The 21,231-nt window shown below is 39.3% G+C and overlaps 1 pseudogene; it reads right to left on the reverse strand.

The window, feature by feature from the left end:
* Positions 1 to 8,175: 8,175 nt before the first annotated feature.
* Positions 8,176 to 21,188, reverse strand: LOC135932295 (polyunsaturated fatty acid 5-lipoxygenase-like; annotated as a pseudogene).
* Between the last annotated feature and the right edge of the window lie 43 nt (positions 21,189 to 21,231).

The raw sequence follows: 21,231 nt of genomic DNA on the forward strand, positions 1-21,231 counted from the left end.
TGAAGGTTTCCTTGACTCTGGTTTCTGTAACTAAAACCAGCTTGTTTTTTTTGCCTAATCACACAGACACGTTACACTTTGCAAATGAGTTTAAATATTTTATAATTCATTTTGAAATTTCAAACAGAAGGTTGTAGCAAAATTACAGCTTGCTAACTGGTTCTTAGCTACTGCTATAGAAAACAATAATGAATTGCTTTTTCTTTGTCTAATTAAATGCAAACTGCTTATGTGTTCTACAAGGTAGAAACACAAAAATGAACATGCTTTTTTCACTTGTTTTCCCCTTTTTAGTTGGTGGGAAGCTGCAAGGTGACAGGACTATTGGGCATCCAGGCACCAAAGTCGTACTGCATTGAAGAAGTAAAGGAAAGGTCATTAATAGGCTCTGAAGCACATAGCAGTGTGACATTGGTGTTTGGTCAAGCCTGGAGAGTCAGGGGGTTTAATACACATTAAGATCTAACTTGATTAAGGACAAACATGAAGGAAAAGAGTGCATCCTTAAATTGCTGACTCAAAAACTAGAAATATTTGATGAAGGCATCTTTAAGAGCTTGAATGAAGGTGACTGGACTAGAAAGGGATCTCAAGATTGCATTGTAGGTAGCCGACACCACCCCTGTTTATTAGTCATTCAGTGGACATTGATGGCTTCTTTCACTCCTCTTTCAAATCATCTCTGTCTTCTCTGTCAAAAATGTGAATACCATCAACCCAAACCCTTTTGACCTCTACAGCCACTTCATAAACACATGGCACAACATAGAAGAGTCACATTGATGGGCAAGACTCAGATGTTCCTCTGCATCTGAACAACAAAGGTCACTCTTTTGAGGATGCCAATGTTTGCATTTTGGACAGAGAAGACAGATGAGGAATGAAAGAAGCCATCTTTGTCTCCTGTGAATGATCATCTTTGAACAGAGGCGGTGGTTTATAACACCAACTGTCTGCCATCTATAATCCAATTTTGAGATCCCTTCCCAGACACTTTAACCCTTTAAAAACGGTCAGTAACCGTAACTATTTTTAAATCCCTGTAGAACTGGAAACACGTAAACTAGCCCAATAATTTTTTTTGCATATGAAACCGGAGGAGTTGTACTTACATCTTATGCCATCAACTTGTCCTAGGTTATGATTTCCTTCCACATATAGCTTTGCAAAAATTGCATAAAAAGCACTTGCAGCAACAAAAACATAATATTCAAGAAACACGCTTTGCCAATCCGATCAGCTGTTCGTCCTACGTTGGAATAGACGTCAGCGCAAACTATCGCAGTTCCGCCATTACCTGCCCGAAACCGGAAGTGACGTCATTTTAGCAGAAAATGTACTTTTTTACCTTCGGGGCCTTATAAGTCTACACTGGTGTTTTTAAAAGTCATGTTTGACTTTATGCTTTTCTGTATAGTTCCTGGGATGCTTAGAACTCAAATTGCACTGCTGGAAATAGTTTATTTTGATGGACATGCTGGGTTTTTTTTGGGTTTTTTTGCAAATTTGCATTATAAAATAATAATAATAATAAATATTTTCATTTTTCCTACAGTATATAAAAATAAATCTCAAAACTAAAACTATGAAGACAGTCAAAAATAAATTTATTTCAAAAATAATTTTTTTTGTCTTTACAGTTTTGAGGGATAAACCTCTTAAATTTCTCTAACTAGAAATATATGTAAAAAAAACAAAAATGAATTTTAATTTTTTTGTAGTGTATTGCACTTTTTATTTATGTAGTTACTATGGACTTAATGCATACATATTATTAAAATTTGGGCTATAACAGTTGTATTGATGTATAGCAACTTGAAAAGCTCCCAAAAATGACACTACAGCAGAGCTCTAGACTAACTTTTTGCCACGTTCGCACTGGTGCGCCTTCTTTTCTTAGGCGCACCAGTGCAAAAGTTGGACACACTCAAATCTTTCAACCGTATCGCTTAACACCGCAGTTTTACATGTGCACTTTTTTTTGGGGGGGGGGGGGGGGGGGGGGGAATTTTGCATAATTTTAAAAAGTTTGAATTTCTTCAGTGTTGGACAGCAGAAATTAGGCTTTCTTGTCCGAGGTCATTTAAATGAAAAAAAGAAAAAAAAAGAAAGACAGCGGCCGATAGCACTGTAAACAACAGTAGACTGGTGGGTAATAAGCGAATGAATAATGCTGAAAACAGAGATTTGAGACGGGAAACTGTTCTTGAAGTACACAGAGAGAGAGAGAGCTCTGCATGAAGTGTGATTTTTATCATGGTGGAAGCAAAACAGCACAGAATCTAGCACAAAAAAGGTGTAAAGACAGTGCGGACCCGACACATCAGAATCGGTGAGCTGTCGGCTTTCAGCCCCGACGGCGTGTCTGTGTACGCGCCATCGGGAGAGAAAGCCAAGAAAGAGAAAGCTGATTCTGATGCGTCGGGTCCGCGCTCTGTGTTTACTTCTTTGTGCAGAATCCGTTTATCTGCTCTCATTTGCTGTTTGGTGGTTGTTGAAATAGTTTTGTGAGCTTTAACCTGAGATTCTGGTGTTTCTGGCAATATACATTTATATTTAAAAGTCGATTCAAGCTAGTCACCTCTCGCTATCCACCTGCACCATTGATCAGTGGCCATGAGCATTATTTATTGAGAGTTGGGGAGTAGCTCCAATCAAAGCACTGATTTAGAGATGGTTTTTCCCTTCTTGTGTAAATGGCCTCCTTGACTCCCCGTTCAAACCAGTGTTCCTCCCTGTCCAGGATATGTTCAGGTAACTGAGACTGAAGTCACTTGGATGAGTGACGAAACGTTTCTCCACTGAAACTTTACATCCAGATGAACAGAATCAACCTTTTGGGTTGATGCAAGTGATTGTAGTTTATTTCTGATATATTGTAAGGTGGTTAATCTTACCACTTTAAAGTCTTGAAGATTCTTGCATGGCCTTTCAACTAGATCACAGCCAATGAGAGAGGTCCTGCCCTTGACTATCTCTGATTGGTTTAGACCACGATAGGGGCATAATGTGTGTCTGCTGTTGACCACACGGAGACTTTCAGAGTTGCGGAGTCTTTTTTCTTTTCTTTAATTGAACAGTTGCTCGCACCGGTGCGACCTAAGATATTTTTAGTCGCACCATTGAAAAATTTTGGTCGCACTCTAGAGCCCTGCACGTAAAAATATAAGGATAAGCTCTTAAAGGGTTAATGCCCACTCACATCCTGGGCCATTTGACCTAAGGCTACGTCCACACGAAAACGTGTCGTTTTCTCTCCGTTTTGGCCTCCCGTCCACACTGAGATGGCGTTTTCACTCAAGGAAAACACAGCGTTTTGAAAACATTCTCGGAAACGCATACATTTGAAAACGGTGCTTTCCTGTCACAGTATGGACAGCGAAAACGATGATGCATGTTAGCCATATGATGCAGTCATATGACCACTTCAACCAAGATCTCAGAGGACATTATACAGCAGTTGTCTTGTTTGCTTTCAATTTTGACAGCCCTATTAAAGACTAATATCAATTTGTACATGCTCCAGATAGCTTTTGTTCAAATTCTTTAATTAACAATCGCTTTTACAACTTTTACTTTACTTTTACTTTTCTGTTACTCGCAGCAACAACTCCACCTCATTGTGAGTACATTTAAAAAACTTAGTGCTTTTCAAAGAGACATTTCAAAGAGCCGGAAAGTAAATAAGCAGCAGACAGAAATGAGGCAGGTCAAATGGTCTTGTGTTTCACGCATGCGCAGTACTGGAACGTAAGCGTTTTCGGCCGTTTCAATGTGGACGCACACCTCTGTGAAAACAACTGAAAACGCTCGTGTGGATGTTTTCAGATCTTTGTTTTCAAATCTATCCGGGCAGGTGCGGACGTAGCCTAAGTAACACACATGATAGGTTGGGGCTAGCTTTCACAATGGGTTTACCCGAAACCTTTGCTGATTGTGACCCATACTCATTTTCACACCTTGGAGAAGAGGCTTCTCGGATGAGGTGTGAAAAATCTTCAAGAAACCTAAAGAAGTCCAGACGCTTTGCTTTCAAAGCTCCTTAGACTGCTTCTTATGTAGCACCTTCTACTCTCCTGGAGACTCAAAGCACATTTTTTCTGTCTCCATAAGTGCTTTCTAACATTCACACTCCACTGGATGCATCATAGAGTTACTTAGGGTTAGCATCTTGCCCAAGGATATTTGGCATACAATCTCGAACTCGACAGGGTTTGAACCACCAAAATTCCAACTAGTAGGGAGCCTGCTCTACCACCTGAGCTTCAGCCATCCCTAAAAATTCATTGTGAAAAGCAAGATAGACCTGAGATCATCAGTCAAGCCAGACTCTAAAATTAATATTCTCTTAGCACTTAAGTATACGTATCTTTTATAAATTATCCTGCCACGAACAAAGCAACACTTGTTAACTGAAGTGTTTTCCCAAATTGAGAGAAAAGTATTCATTGAGTTGGCGATAGTTTTTTAGCTAACTAAACAAAACTCCTTTGCCTTAGCAATTTAAATGTCTTGAATAATGCTATATCATCCAGGTAAGTAAATCCCAAAAGGTTGATTCTGTTCATCTGGATGTAGCATTTTCAGTGGAAGAAACATTTCGTCACTCATCCAAGTGACTTCTTCAGTCTCAGCTGACTGCAGGTTTCCCCAACCTTTACGCAATTACTGACACTAGCACAACTGAAAGGGATGTGAGGTCAGTTCCTTTATCGTGAATATGCAAACTGTCATGACCATTGATCAAGGGCAACTTTTCAAAGCCCACTGATCAAAGCCCACTGATCAAAGACCACTGATCAATGGCCATGAGCGCTATTTACTGAGAGTTGGGGAATGGCTCCAATCACAGCATTGTAAGACGGTGAAAGATGTACCCTTAGGCCTCCTTCTCGATTCAGAGATGGTTTTTCCCTTCTTGTGTAAATGGCCTCCTTGACTCCCCGTTCAAACCAGTGTTCCTTCCTGTCCAGGATGGGTTCAGGTAGCTGAGACTGAAGTCACTTGGATGAGTGACGAAACGTTTCTCCACTGAAAACTTTACATCCAGATGAACAGAATCAACCTTTTGGGGCTTAGCAATTGAAATTTGTAAAGTGATTGTAGTTTATTTCTGATATATTGTAAGGTGGTTAATCTTACCACTTTAAAGTCATGATGATTCTTGCATGGCCTTAAACTATTACAACCTAAATAAATGAAATTAAATGATGTTAGAAGGTTTCACCTGCCCAGAGTTGACAGCTGAGTGCTGGGCAGAGCAAGTGAAGATCACCATGGTGACAAACTTGACCATCTCATCCACAGTGCTGAATTTCTGTGGAATCCCTGATGATCAGAACAAAAATAAATGGCATTACTTCAATACACTGGGGAAACCAAAGTAAAGTCATTACAATATTGTAGGTGCACATAAAGTTCTATTATCATAATAAAGTCTTGCATCATGCTTTGGTCAGTGTATATAATATATAGGTAGTCCAAATATGCCAAAAACTTTAAACTGCTCTAAATGCTCAGTTTCACACATTTTTTAGCCAAAGGATGAGGTAAGGTGTCCAATAGTAGGGATCACTACTAAACTTACACACTACAATCACCTATTTCTTTTTTTAATGCTAAAGTGGGAGTAGCACAAAGGTAATCCACAGGCAGTCACAGACTGCCCATCTACCTGCATCTACCTGTTGTTTTCAGGGAAGTAGGGTACTCCTGATTTTGCTGTTGTTGATCTTTTAGCCAGTGGAAGAGACAAGTGAAGTTATGACATACGAAGTGCCGAAGTGGATCAAAATGTTAAAAACAAACGTTTCCACCACAGCCAGTGTCTATATTGTTCATTCTATATTTTTAGTCTTTGATTTTTCTTCTACATCTCTCTGCTGTCTTTCCCTTCTGTTGCCCAGCCCCTTGTGAACCAATCAGAATTTGACCATGGCCATTCATGCTCAGCAAACTGCTTATGGGATTTTGGTCGACTGCATGGGAGCTTATTTGCACTGGTTTCTAAACTGAAACATGTATGCAGACGGACACATTTGTGGGACCATATATCACGTTGGGCTTTCACCCAATTTCTGCTCAAGGTCAAGGTCATCTTCTTGTCATTTTTACAGGCAGTTTTCACATTCACTAAAATCTGTACTGCTAAAAGTTGTAGTTTGGACTGCAATGTTCAGAAACATAAATGCCATCATTAAGTTTAGTTATGGTATAAAAATGTAAGATAGTTTAGAGCTGGTCAAAAACTTGGGCCACACCATTGACAAAGTATAATGTCCTAGTGGTCAATAATAGTTGGTGAATGAGAACAAGTTGTCCTAAATTGATTTACAGGATTTTATTTCTCATTAGTTTCTGCATTATAGCCAGTGAATGACAGAAAAAAGCTCATAACTTTGCTTCTGTACTTTGATGTTATTTTTTTGGTACGTATTACAATTACCTGTGAATTCGAATAGATCATGGACCAAACGACCTACTATGTTGTTAATGTTCTGTTTATTAGTCTTGGATCTATATGATATTTGAACTGCAAATCAGGCATTTAAACTCTAGTAGAGTTAAAATCTGAAATCATGGAGCTTAAAATGAGCAGAATAAGTCCAAAATAAAGCTCACTTGTGCTTGCTTGTGAAAGGAATCCGTGTTCATAAATGTCCTGAATCCACTTCTGCAGTTCAGAGTCTTTCTGGACTTCAGCATCAGTCTTGTAGTAGGAGGTGAGAATTTCTTTCACAAACCTTTTAAAAAAATAGAGCCATAAGCAATGAAGCACAATCCCAATTTAAATACAGATTTCTTAAACACACTAGACCATAAAATTTGTTAATGTGTATAAAATGTGGTATTTTTTCCCCAACCTTTGGATCTTTTTTATATGAACACTTTTCTTTTCTACATAGTAAAGGATGACAGGAAAGGATAACAATAATTGTGCATAGTGACCGAAACTTGCACCACTGACTATCACATGTGTTGGGGGCTGTCAGGTCACTTTCATGATCATTAAGAAGCAAAGTGATACTGCCATTGATCAATGGTAGTATGAAAGGCCTCTTAACTATTTTTCGGAGGTCTGGAAAGGTTAGGCGTTTTAGACAGAGATGGGCAGTAACTTTAATCCGATTACTTTTTTCAAGTAACGAGTAAAGTAAGGGATTACTATTGCAAAAAAGGTAATTAGATTACTGTTACTTTCCCGTGAGCACGCTGCGTTACTGCGTTACGAAAAACCGTGATTTTTTTGCGAGAGTGTCTCATGACAATGACGTGAGTGAGTGCGACGTTCGTGGCAACAGCTGTGTGCAGATCAACAATGGATAATATATCGAGTGCGGGAGAGAGTATGACCGTGCAGCGTTTAAAGCGTGGAAGTACTGACCTTACTTTGAGTTTGATTCCGTAAAATGTGACAAAAACATTAGCATCCGCTGTTCGAAGAAAACGTCTTTTTACAGCGAAAAATCCCCCTAAACCTCCACACAAGCACCGAGTACGCTGTCACGGGAATGTGAATTTCAAAGAGAATCTTGCGGATTCTTCCACTAATTGCTGCAGCACACCTGCACCAGGGCAAACCTCCGCCTGCCTCACTCCTGCTAAACAGGTGAAAATAGAGTAACAGGACCACTAGTCTTTGATTTTATTTATTTTCTACTATATTTTCTCTTTTACTTGCATCTATTTAAAAGAGTGAGTGTAAACACAAAAAATTATTTTATTTTATGTGCTGGAATGTGCAGAAAATAGGTTTAAATGTTAAACAATTTTCTTCCAGTCAGTTGCATATAATTTATTTTTTGCTTGATGCATAAAGGTAAAAAAATTAAAACTAATAAAACAAGTTTTAAAAAGAGACGTTTCCATTTGATTACATTTTATATGATGGATTATGCAGAAAAAGTAGAACTGGGAAGATCTATCGCTTTTTTATAATGTTCTTTGGACAAATGAGACTAAAGTAAAGATGTTTGATGACAATGCACAGCACCACATTTGACAAAATGTGGTGCTGTGCATTGTCAGCACCAACACCTTGTACTAACTGTTAAGCAGAGTGATGGAGAAGTGATGAGCCAGAGGAACTGGACACTACATTAGTGCTGTTGCATTGTCTTTCCACTCTTTTCCTTTTTGAGAAATTGACTGCTACTAGTTAGTGCTATATTCAGCTCAAGGCACAACAGACTTAGACTGTTTAGCCTCAGTTACCTTGTACAGTGGATGCACCATGGGCAGGTTACGCAGCAGTGAGACTGTAAAAACCTCAGCCAGCAGGTGTGTGCGTAGCAGGTGAACACTGACTTTATAGAAGTTGAAATCTGCACTTCTCACAAAGATTTTGGCCATCAACCAGTCATACTCAGAATCAGTAGGAAGGAAGATTGGGTTGTCCTTTGCTGGTTTCTGCTTTAGCTGAAGAAGAAGGAAGAAATATGCTTTTAATTCATTGCATTTGATCTATTATCCTCATTATTTGATGAATAACCATATTTTGGTTACTTATTTAGGTGAGTTTTGTCATGGTCCTGGGTCTTGACTCAGAGGGTTAAGTTTTTTTGTCTGTGTCCCGCTTCGGACGCATGGCATATGTCCATATGATAGTCAAACTCATCCCATACTGTTTGAGAGTAACAGAATAAATTTTTCGTTTAATATTGCATTGCTGATTGCTTTTTTGATGGCCAATTAAATTATGCAGTCACATTATAAATAGCTGCTATCTGAGCATCCCTCTCTTATTCACCTGTTGCCCTATACATCCAGGTCTCTGCTCATGTGGCTTCCATAGCTGTCACAGGTAGGAGTCACGTTTACGCCGCTGCTTCCTCAGTCTGTATTGGTTACACTGTAGCTGATTGATTCTGCTCATACTTTTGTAGAAACTTCCTGTGGATGCTTATATTCTCGGAAGAAGGTGTGGTGTTTATCCCCTTGTTTCTGTAAGTGATGACGTATCAACCCTACTTCTGGGCCCAAGGTCTTACTGCATTCATTCAGGCTGCTCTTTTTAATGTGCTGCAACACTTTGTAGGCCATTTTCAGTACCTTTTCCTGGCAGGGAAATCGGGGACCCTCACTTTGACTTCAACATTGACTTTTTTTTTGGGGGGGGGGACTGATGCTCATCCTCCGTCCTCACTGTGCTATTGTTTATATTTTCCTAACCATAGGTCTATAGGTAGCCACCATGTAGCAAACCATTATATGCCAGCTGGCCCATTTTCAATAACACTACACACATTGCTGCTGTTTAGTTTTCTGCTGTGTGTTCTGCTTCTTTTTAGAAATCCATTTGTGTTCTTTTTTGCTTTGCCTTTTATGTTTTTTGCATCTTAAGAAGAAAGTGTGCCCTCTTGATGCATGCTAAATCATTAAGGTCTGAAAAAACATTTCATCACTCATCCAAGTGCCTTCTTCAGTCACAGCTCACTGCAGGTTTCGCCAACTTTATAAACAGTACATTTGCACAATGACTGAAACTAGCACCACTGACTAACAATGGGCTGTGAGGTCAGTTTCTTGATCATTAATATGCAAAGTGTCGTGACCACTGAATTACAGCCATGATTGCTGTTCAGGGAGTTGGGGAATGGAATCACAGCACTGTAAGATGATGAAAGATGCACCCTTTGACTTTGTCAACTTTGTCAAGCATTAGTATTATTGAGTGTTGACCTCACCTGAATAGCAACTGGCATCAGCTTATTATCAGGGGTTTTCTGAAGCAGAATAAGAGGAGCCATTAGATACTGCTTCTTTCAGTTGATGGTGTTTGGTTGCACTCCATCCAAAAGCTTGTAGTCACACAGGAAGAAGTTGCCCTTCTGTTTGGAATTTCAGAAAGCATTACTGATGATTTTATGTCATGCATGCAGTTTGGATATTACAATTATGAAGCGAATGTACCAGCAAGATCAGCCAGTCATCATTAGTTCAAGAGAATTAAACACTTACCATCATTTCATCTGCCAGACTTCCCCGACCATGGAGTGAGACCATGTCACCAGTGACAGGAAAGTTTTTTGGGAGTGCTTTACAGCATCGGATCAACATGGGGTTGACACCATTGAGAAACTGGTAGCCAAATAAAGAGTCTTCTTTCCAATGTTTATGAACAAAGTCTGGAAAAATAATATTTTTTACTTGATTTTGGAATACAGGAATCACAACCTAAAGAGTCTTGATGCATGCTATATCCTCCCCAAAAGGTTGATTCTGTTCATCTGGACGTTTTCAGTGGGACAAACGTTTAACCACTCATCAACCTAACTTCTTTGGACTCAGCTGACTGCAAGTCTCCCCAACTTTATAAACAGTACATTTGCACAACGACTGAAACTAGCACCATTGAATGAACAACGGGCTGGGAGGTCAGTTCCTTGATCATAATCAAGAAGGAGTCACTTGGATGGGTGATGAAACATTTCTTCCACTGAAAACGCTACATCCAGATGAACAGAATCAACTTTTTGACCCTACCTAAAGACAACATAGTGCCCAGAAACCTCAGATGACACAGGGACAATTGGGGATTTCCCTGAAGGAAGTTTTTTGAACTCCAAAAACATTTGTTTGTTGTTCTTGCTGCAGCAATCACTAACTTCCTCATGTTGTGCATTTTCCATTGTTATACCTCGCTGACCTGTCTTCCCCAAGTGATGTTTGTGTAATGTATGTATGGTCGGAAGGGTAAGATGGCGCTGGCAAGGCTGGCAGCCTTAATCCAATTTCCCCTGGGATGAATAAAGTATTGCCAATCAATCAATCAACTTGCACTGGGGTGGTCTACAGCCAAATGCAAAGGCGTTGGGCTCAGAATTAGAACTTCCAACTCTGAAACCATAGTTCTCATGGCTGGATTGCGCAGATCACTGCATTAAGACCAAAAGATAAAGGTAACTTCAAAACTACATGAAAAGAAACACACAGAGGATTAACAGCAGATGATCCAACAAAGGCTACAGGCTATGTCATCCAGAGCACTACATTTTCTATGATTGAGATTTAATTCGCCGAGAACCAAAAGAAGTTGCATTTCCCCTTGATAGGTCTAGTGACAGCAGGTGGAAAGACCTGGGCAGATTTATGGATGATTGTAACAGAGCTCGTAATTGGTGAGTCACGGAGTGACACCTAAGTCTGAGTTCAGACTAGGGCTGGGCGATATGGCCTAAAATCCATATCACGGTATAATTTGAAGCATATGCGGTAACGATATATATCGCGATATATTCTTTTCTTCTGTATCACATATTTTACACACTATAAGAAACACTTAAAATCCTTTAATTTTAATTTGGCCGACTAGGGGTTGGCCTGATTTACCTGTATGGAGCCCCATACAAAACAAAGTGTGAATGTCTGTGTATTCTGACATGTTACTACCAGAACCACCATTAACTTCTTCTTCTACAATTTGTGCTGAATAAGTTGTTGTAAGTTGTTTGACCACATGGGCCACCCTTTGCTCCACATATCACCGTTGAACCTTGGCTGCCCATAACCCTGTCACTGGGTCACCAGAGACAATTAATTCACTAGCGGGGATCACATCCTCATTTAGGTTTGACATTGTAGATAACGGCACATGGCTTTAGCATTAATTCAGGTTGGGGTTTGTGGAAAGCCTCAGACGGGACTGGCATTGGCTCCCAAGCCGGGCATATCCCCATGTAGTAATGAAAAGTGAATGACTTGGAAAAAAGGAGGGAGGATGGGGAGTGAAAACAGGAACAATCAGTTTGTAGCGAAGTTGGGAGAGCAATATATAGACAGAGAACAGGAAGGGGCATGTATGAAGGTGTTGTCCCACTCCTGAAATTCAGATAAGCTATTTTCAATTTGCAATGTAACTACAAATGTTTTTTTGTTTTTTTTTAATTTGAATCAGGAATTACAGTAGATGAATGTGTTTTTATCTAGTGTTAGTGTTGCTCAAACTGGCAGTTATTACCCAACCTGAGAAGCAATGAGGAAACTGTCATTCATCTGTTTATCACTTAATAAGAGCTCAACATTCAGGTCACAGTAACTGAACTGGATCACATCCAATGAATTTCATTTTCGTTTTCTTTTTCCAGTGAGCCATTCATTTCTCTGCTATTCAAACTTTCTGCTATATGTCCCAGTCACTGGCTCTCGGCAGACTCAATGAATGGTCATATTTAAATTACTTTCTAAATATACTTACAGTATTTGCTGAGCTTTCTGTAGAGCTCAACACATAATTGAGCTCTACAGGAAAGCTGCTGCTGTTGGCTTGGGTGAATGATTTCATCTCACCAAACACCACCCACAGATTTCACCAAGACTTGGCAAGTAAACTCAATTTGTCAATGTTATAAAGTGGTTGCCAATGTCACACATCCGTTTATGTCTGCAAAAGGCCTCTAAATTGAGAATGGAAATGTTTCTGCATTTTAATAGTGGAAAATATACATATTTACATATTATTTAATGTTTAATCATTTTTACATGGACAAAAATCAGTACACATGAGACCACATAGATCTTCAGAGACAGAAAAAAATAACATGAAATTGACATAATCTGAATCTCAAAGGTCCCTCGATTAACATCATCAAGCTTTTTAACTCAGCCATTCCTGTGTGTTTGATGGCATGCTTATGAATAAGAACTTTGGTCACATAGACTCTGAACTTGTAGTTATTTCCGAATCAGCTTTACTTCAAATACAGCAATTTGAAATAATATGGCAAATATCTGAGAAAGAGGGCAACCCACCATGTCAGACCGTCTCTTAAAAGCGCTCTTTGTGCTTTAACATGTTTTAACTCACTCTATCATCAGCAGCCATTATAGAGGCTATAAAAACAAGATTTCAGATAGCACGATGCTCACGTTCCTCACGAGTACAGTATGAATCACAGGGAAAGGACTCAAAGAGCACTGAGAGACTTCTTAACACGAAGTTTCACTTTTTGGGACACTGCAGGATTTTTTCAGAAAGAAATGATCCATTTTTAAAACCTTTTAACATGTGTGAGGTCACTTTAGTCAGTTAATAACAGACTACAGACTACAACTTCATGTTGATTGTGTTTATCTTTAAAAACAAAATCAGTCAGAAAACAATGTAAACCTGAATTGGAATAAGAAACATTGTGTAATGTTAAATTAGAACATTTTCCATTTAAATAAACTGACAAAAAAAAGCAAGTGTGATCACAAACAGACCAAAAAGTCAGAATATGCTGCATAAAATCAAATACGTCTGTTAGGATCTGCAGGATAAATGTAATCTGTTTAAATACATGACTATAAACGGAGGACCAAAATCTCAGTATTTCAGTCTCTGAATAGTTTTAGTGATTCAGTTTCTTTCACAGTGAGTTATTAAGTGGTTGTGAAGGTCTTATATTTGCTCTGTTTATTAACTCTGTCCTGTCACGTGCACATGTCAGTGTGCGTAAGTATGTTCTTTGTTCTGAAGGCACGTTTTATAGCCTTTGTCAGATCCATCTTTACACCCTGTGCAAAAACCTCAACAGCTCATCTCTTTGCAGTATAAAGGCACAGTGGTGGATTCATTACATTTCACTCTTTAGATGATCATTAAAGATTAACAGCTGTGTGTGTGACCTCTGTCCTCTTAAAATGAATGAATGTGTTGAGATCAAGGAACTGAACCTTCCGCAGCCAAAAACGTTTTACAAGTTCTTCCTGTATGACTCTACATAAAGAGGCAGTAAGGCGATTGGAGAATCACCAATATCCATTGAGTCTGTACTAATACTCACTAAGTAAAGAACTAAAGAGAAAGTCAATACACAGATGAGAAAAAGGAAATTACAGATGATGAAAGAAATTATAGGATTTCATCTGGATGCTAAGGACTAACAAACTAGCAGGTGCCTGTGTCTGTTAGATGCACCAATAAAATCTACGAATGGTTGGCGATTAAGCTAGCTCCCATTAGCTGATAACTTTGAACTTGGAAAAAAGTCGAAAGAACAACAATAGCCATAAATCTGCCATTAAATGTATTTCAAATGGCTTTTCTGTAAGGATCCAGTCATAATAGAAATCAGAAACAATGTTAAACTATGCTTTAAGCTCTGAATTTAATGTTTAAAACACGTGATCACATCATGGCAGTTACACAGTATTTTGAAACAACATCTACACTGGCCATTCATGGCCACTTCACTTTTCTTTTCTCGACCATTTTTGCTTATGGAATGAAACTTCCCAAGGCTCTAGATTTTTTTCAGATGTTTTAATTTTTACTTCATCTCCTACAATATATCAATAATATACACTATACATCAAATTGTTCCTCTTGGCTCCACGTTTGGCCAATTAAAACCCATTATAATGACATTTTTATTTCCTTGTTATTTCCAGCACTAAATCGTGCAATTTAGGTAAAATTGCTTTCATTCTAAACTCAACACATGAAAATTGCAGTTTTTAATGTTTTTTTTGTTGTTGTTGTTGTTGTTGTTTTTTTACCAAATTACATAATTTACCTATTTTTGGCCAAACAAGCAATTTCATGTAATATTCTTTGTTTCCAATAGGGGCGTATGATGGCTTACTGCACTCCAGTGGACCAAAAGAATGACCCAGTTTTGACATAGGTTTGATCTTAAGGATGTCAGATAATAGTCTGCATTTGTTCATGACATTGCAGCACAAATATGTATTTGCAAGACATGAAATAAATTACGACACATCAAATATTACATAGGCAGTTCCCTCCATTAGCAGCCTGAGATCTACTTTTGACTTTTTTATGAAAAGGAGATCTTTTAGCTGCTGTGCACCTATACAAACCCTGTGCACGGGAGGCCAAGGTGTGAGGATTGGAGGGGTATAGATGAATGATGGTTGTGAGCCTACACCAGAATAAAGCAACATGTCACATGTTATATAAAAAGACTGGAAGTTCCCAGGAATTTAGAAAAGGGAAACGGGTTCAGAGTCCAAATGACAGAGGAGCTCCAAGGACACAGTGACAACATCTTTATTGCATTCACCTTGGCAGAGAAACTCATCAGATGAAATCTGGCCATGGTTGGGACAATCAGGGGGAACAACCCAGAGCTACCTCCCCAGCTCCTCCAGTTGCAACAGAGGAAGATTTTGTTGTCTGTCTTTGCCTTCACCAAAACTACCGGAGGAATGTGCTTCTTTTGAGCACAACACACAGGGAACCAGCAGTCAGTGATGGGGAATAGAGGAAGTTTGGAAGCAAGAAGCAATCCTGGACTACAATAGCCACAAATACAGTTTGGATAACCTAGACATGATGTTGGCACCTTGAGTTGTTGAAGGAAAACTAATTGATGGCTGCTGGCTATTTTCTCCAGTCTCCTGGATGTCTTGGAATACAACGCCTTTGCCTCGTGGAAACCATGTCACAGGAGTGGGAGTCCTCTAAAACCTACAAATGAAGAGTGATCCTGGAAGAGCTGGGGCACATGCTGGTGACGTCAAGACGACCTTGTCCCTGATGCCCATCAGCCACTTCTGCCATTGATCTCAAGATACAGTAGTCTGAACCAGAGTGTGACCCACACCCCACCAACAAAATGAGAAGAATGTGCAAAAGTCGCACCTGCAGGATTAGAACAGAAAATCACTTGCTAAAGAAAATCCAGTAGCACTGCAAATATGGTAATGGTAATTTAGAAATAAAAAACATTGAATTAGAAGGTAGAAGAATGTAAGTGTAGGCTTTGCAGATGCATGAGTGTGAATGTGCGCGTGTACTACCAGAACTGCCAGCTTTGGTCATTCATGTAACCCTCGACTCTGTCTCCTCCTAGTGGGTGTGTTTTAAGGTGAGTTTTTTTTTTTTTTTTTTTCCATCTGTGATTCTGTTGATTTTCTGGTGTCATTGGGATCATTCTCCTGTTGCCTGACCCAGTTTCAGCCAAGCTTACATTGGTATGCAAAGGAATTCATAGTCGACTTACTGCCTGACTGCAAGATGCAGCAAATTGCCAAAGTGTTTTCTTTTAGAGAGGGTAATTAGTTAATCAAGAGCATTTCATTACCTGGCTGCTGTTTACCCTCTTAATTCCTATGTACGTAGTAAGGGTGTACTTCTAGAATTCTGTAAAACATTGTCTTTTCAGAAGGCATACACCATGGCCTGTTTTAGGATGTGAAAAGCCTCATAGCAGTGAAAGTTACCATATGGTTCCCTCACCATTGATTATAAAGACAAAAATAACTGCTTAACTGCACATTAATTTTTATTTAATATATTTATTGACATATAACAACTTTTAAGTTAGTCTGGCATTTATCGACATGTCACACAACTACATTAGGAAAGTAATACATACAACAAGAAATATATTATATAATATGTGAGATTTTTCTGTTTACATTCATTTATTAAAGCGTACAATCTAACAGTATGAAAAAATTTGCATCACTATTTCTCACCTTTTCAATGTACTGACTATATTAACTGTTATCTTTGCAACATATGTCATGAATGAAGGTACGATTACTCAAACAAACTCAACAGCTTTTGACTGGCAGTGTTGGTCGTGTTCCCATTCTTCTTGAAATTTCTGATTTTGGACTCACTGATAAACCTGAATAAAGGTTTGTTTGTGTTTAATCCTTCTTGTCTGTGGAGTCTGCTTTGGATTATTTTTCGTCTTTACTTTGACACACATGTATCTAAAGTTTCATAAGAAGAAAAGTACAGATTTATCAAATTTTTACTTAAGTACAGTACTTAATTAAATGTTGAACAGAGAAAATTCCTTTTCTGCTGGCAGTTTCTTATGCTGTAGGCTGCAGTACCGTTCTTCTCGAGGATGCCACAGAGGCCCTTGGTTGGGCATTTTGGGATATCATTATATTGCATTTCATCTCCACCCACCCACAGCCACTCACCAGCCAGGTTACATAGGCCTGTCCACACCTGCCAACAGTAAATAAAGAGAAACAAACAAAGTTACAATAAGTACAATTATGAGTCTCTCACCAACACAAACGCATGCAGAAAACTGCCCAACCTCATCAGTGGTAGCGTTTTGTGCAATCTCTCGTGCAGTGGTGTAGTCTTTTGGAGTAATCAGGGTGGCCAGGTCATAGTCGTGGTTCCAGTATGAAGAGGCTGGGTCTTCTGTGACCACTCCATCCAGAGACCTGCAGTGTTCTAATGCCTCCTCCCATGTCTTATTCTCCTTCACCAGAATCAGCTTTGCCTCATAACATAGGAAAAAAATTTTTCCACCACAACCCTTGCTTTCCCATTTTCCATTGTCTTTTCTGTTCACACAGTTCTCGTTGTCATGTGGTTCTGCAAGAATTAGAACCACAATAGAGAAAAAAGACTGTGATGGACTTCAGAGATGTTTTAAATGTCTCTAAAACTAAATACAGTTTCAAATCATTTTACCAGTACAGTGTTTATGTGTCTAACAAAGCCTCCTTGCTGAAGTTGCAGCTGAAACAGTTGGTTTGGGACAACGTGAAACAGTCAACACTGTGGTGGAAAACACTGCTCCACATTGTAAATCTGATCCTTTCTTACCACTCAAATTGATGAATGCTCAAAATGTCTCAAATTGTTTTCAGGTCACAATGCAAATGAGTTTGGTATAATTACCAGTAGGTTTGATCTTGTAACATCTAAGGAGTAAAAAACATAGTATGAAAAATTACCACCACCATCCCGTTGTGTGAAGATGGTTATTTCTCCTCCTCTGGACCATTTCTATGGACTTGTGACATCCTTCCTGGACAAACCGATCCATCCAGAGAATTGTAAAGCCGTATTCTCTTCTGCAGTTCTCACTCGGACCAAGTCAGTGTGGTGCTCCCTGCAGAATGCCACTGCATCTTCCCAGGTATACTTGTAAGGGTCATTATAAAACTTGAGATTCAGCAGATGTCCACACACGGGGAAAAGAACGAGCAGGAGGGCAACGTGTTTCCTCATTGTTTTTTTCACAGGAGAAAACTGGACAAAAAGCCTGCACAGACAGGACACAGAGCAAAAACTTTATAGTGAGGAAGAGCAGCGTATGCTGTGTCCGCATAATGCTCTACTAATAAATGCTGAGAACAATTTTGTTGTTGTTGCTGTGATCTCACCTCAAAGTCATGTTTTCTGCTAGTCTGTCTGTTTAGTTTAAATGTTTTCCCAGTTTTAATTTATAATTTCAGCAAAAAAGTTGTATTTTGAGCTTCTTGGACTACGATGACCTGGATGACTTAGAACCTTCACAGACATATTTTGAGTTTAGTTTGCAATCTGGGTCCATTCCTGCCTTCCTAACACAGCCATTATGACATGAAGCCATTTCAGAGACAACAGTGACTGTGGTCCAGTTTATAAATCAAAACCTTTTTTTTTAATCTATACTCGTTGCTATATCTATGTGACAGCTTAATTAATCATGGTTTTCAATCACTGACATGAAAACAGGAGTTAAACCAATTCAGTTCTCTTTCAGTTGAGCTGTGTTTATTGTCACTTTGCTCACTACATATTTTGTCAGCTATAAATCTTACTAAAATCAAAGCATAAAATATTAAGAACAAATGAACAAAGAAAAAGAAAAAATTTGTTAACCTAAGTGTTGGGTAGATAACCCGGAATGGGAGGACTGTAAGGTGTTGATTCGGGTTTGCAGCCACCACTCCCCGGAGTGTCGGCCAGAACACTACTCTAGGCCCGGATGGATATTCAGGAAGGAGACAATGAGGACACCAAGGATGGTTTAGACGCTTATATTGCCTTCACACGGTCAAAGGTAACAGGTTTGTCAGAGGAGCAGGTGTTACATACAAGTTTAGGTGTGCAGGTAGGAGTGTGGGGGGTGCATCGGTGTGGATATGAGCGTGTGTGTGTGTGGTCTCTGGAATGAACAGAAAGAAAACAGTACATCACTGAAATGTTCACAATGGTAACTCAGAGTACATCAACAGAAACACAGGTGGGAAATAAACTAACATCCCCTTTGCTACCATAAGCCATATATTACCCACGTCTCACATATAAACCCACTGAGCTAACCCAGCACACAGTTATCCCCAATCACACAGCAGGAGAGCTAGCCTAGCTTAGCTTAGCTTCGCTTAGCATTCGCTAGCGACACAGACAGAAACATAGTCATTTCCCCTCTAACTTCGATTACAGTCACAAACGCATCTTATCCCCACATCCTCACACATCACAGACTTACGTTGCTCAGTAACGCACACTTCTCATGAAATGACCACTTCTCTGCCGGTAATCGGTAGCGGAAACGCTCATATATCTCACCCACGTATCTCCCTGCCCAAATCCTCTCTCATACAAAGCGGTGGGGTGACCTCTACTGGCCACTCGAAGAAACTACAGGTGAACAACTGAACAGAATAAAAACTCACAACTACGGGGCCTTTTGTACACTAAGACTCAGATGGTTGATTTAGTGCTTTTTACTCACTTGATGCCATGACAGACTATTGTTCTATATTTTAAACAAGCTAGAAGTAAACTCACTCCACCATAATCGTTTTAGGAAATTGCTCTCAAATGACTAAAAAAATTAGAGAATGAGTTGTACACACATACATGCTAGCCTTATGAATTTAGACTGCTCTTAATATAAAGTTTCAGCAGATTTAAACTGAAATCAGCCCAACTGATAAAGTCCACAACTTATGTGGATATCACACTGTTTTCTCTTCATCTCTTTATAAATATAAGTCTCTGCCATTCATTCCTCAGACCTGTTTGTACAGCAGCACTTACCTATATAGGCCTTAGCAGGGAAGCTTTGAAATTCACTCTGGTTATGATCCCTCTATATCAAGTCTGAAAAGACACCAGTGGTGATTCAGAGGTTCTATGTCCCAACTAAACTGATGGATATCTCTGGTGTGGCATCCCCCCAAGTCATTTAAATCAGAAGCAAAGCAGCAGCATTCAAATTCAATCTGTTCTGGATATTTACTTAGTCCCTTCCTAGAGCCTTCAGGGATCGTGTACATGCAAACCACCACACCCTACTGACAGAAAACTGTCAAAGGTGGGGATTTTTGTGTTTGAGTGATGTTGAAATAGCGTGAAAGAGGACAGATATGCCTTAAAACATTTTTTCTGAAACGTTAGTGTAAAAACATTGTTTTAATATTTGTGTTTGTATAATATATGCACATTATATTTTCAGTTGTTTAATCTTTAAAAAAAATTATATATATATATATATATATATATATATATATATATGTATATAAATACCAGTGACTACAGCAGCTCCAAATAAAGACAACTTTAGTAAACCGCAATTAGCAGGACGTCCCGCACTTTCTCCATTTCAGGTTTACAACCTTTAACTGCCTCTTTAATGTAATAAGTTTACCTTAGCTTATATACTGCTCAAAAGAATTAAGTATAGGACCAAGTCATTTAAACTTCAGTGATATTGATCTGGTTAATTAAGTAGCAGAGGGGGTTGTTGATCAGTTTCAGCTGCTTTGTTGTTAATGAAATTAACAGCTGGTGTACTAGAGGGACAACAATGAGACAGCCCCCAAAACAGGAAAGGTTTTACAGGTGGAGGCCACATTTTTACCTCCTCATCTTTTCTTACTGATTTTTCATTAGTTTTTCATTTGGCTGCTGGTAGCATAAGGTAATACCTGGACCCTACAGAGGTTTCACAGATGAGTCTCCTCCAGGATGGCACATCTACAAGTGCCATTGCTAGAAGATTTCCTGTGTTTTCTAGCACAGTCTCAAAAGCATGGAGGAGATTCCAGGAGACGGACAGTGACTCTAGGAGAGCTGGAGTGCTGAGCAGGGTGAGCACTGCCAGGGCTTCAAAATGACCTCGTGTAGGCCACTGGTGTGAATGTCTCTGACCACAAAAAATCATAGAATAGCAGAATTGCAGGCCTTGCTACAGGCTTTGCAACGGCAGCCTGACTGCATTCGGAATCAAGATGAAATCTTTGGACCCACTGTTAGACCCTACATTAGTTCAGTGGGCTACAGTAGTGAGAGTATGCAGGCAGTTTCTGCAGGATGAAGGGATTGAAACCAATGACTGCTCTCCATACTCTGCTCACCTAAATCCCACAGAATACCGCTGGGACATTACGTTTTGGGTCAGGTTACATCTCAGACTGTCCAGGATCTCAGTGATGCCCTGGCCCAGATCTGGGAGGAGATTCCCCAGGACACCATCCATCATCTTATTAGGAGCATGCCCCAATGTTGCCAGACATGCATACAGC

The sequence above is a fragment of the Pelmatolapia mariae genome, linkage group LG23 (assembly GCF_036321145.2).
Source record: "Pelmatolapia mariae isolate MD_Pm_ZW linkage group LG23, Pm_UMD_F_2, whole genome shotgun sequence".
Taxonomy (NCBI): domain Eukaryota; kingdom Metazoa; phylum Chordata; class Actinopteri; order Cichliformes; family Cichlidae; genus Pelmatolapia; species Pelmatolapia mariae.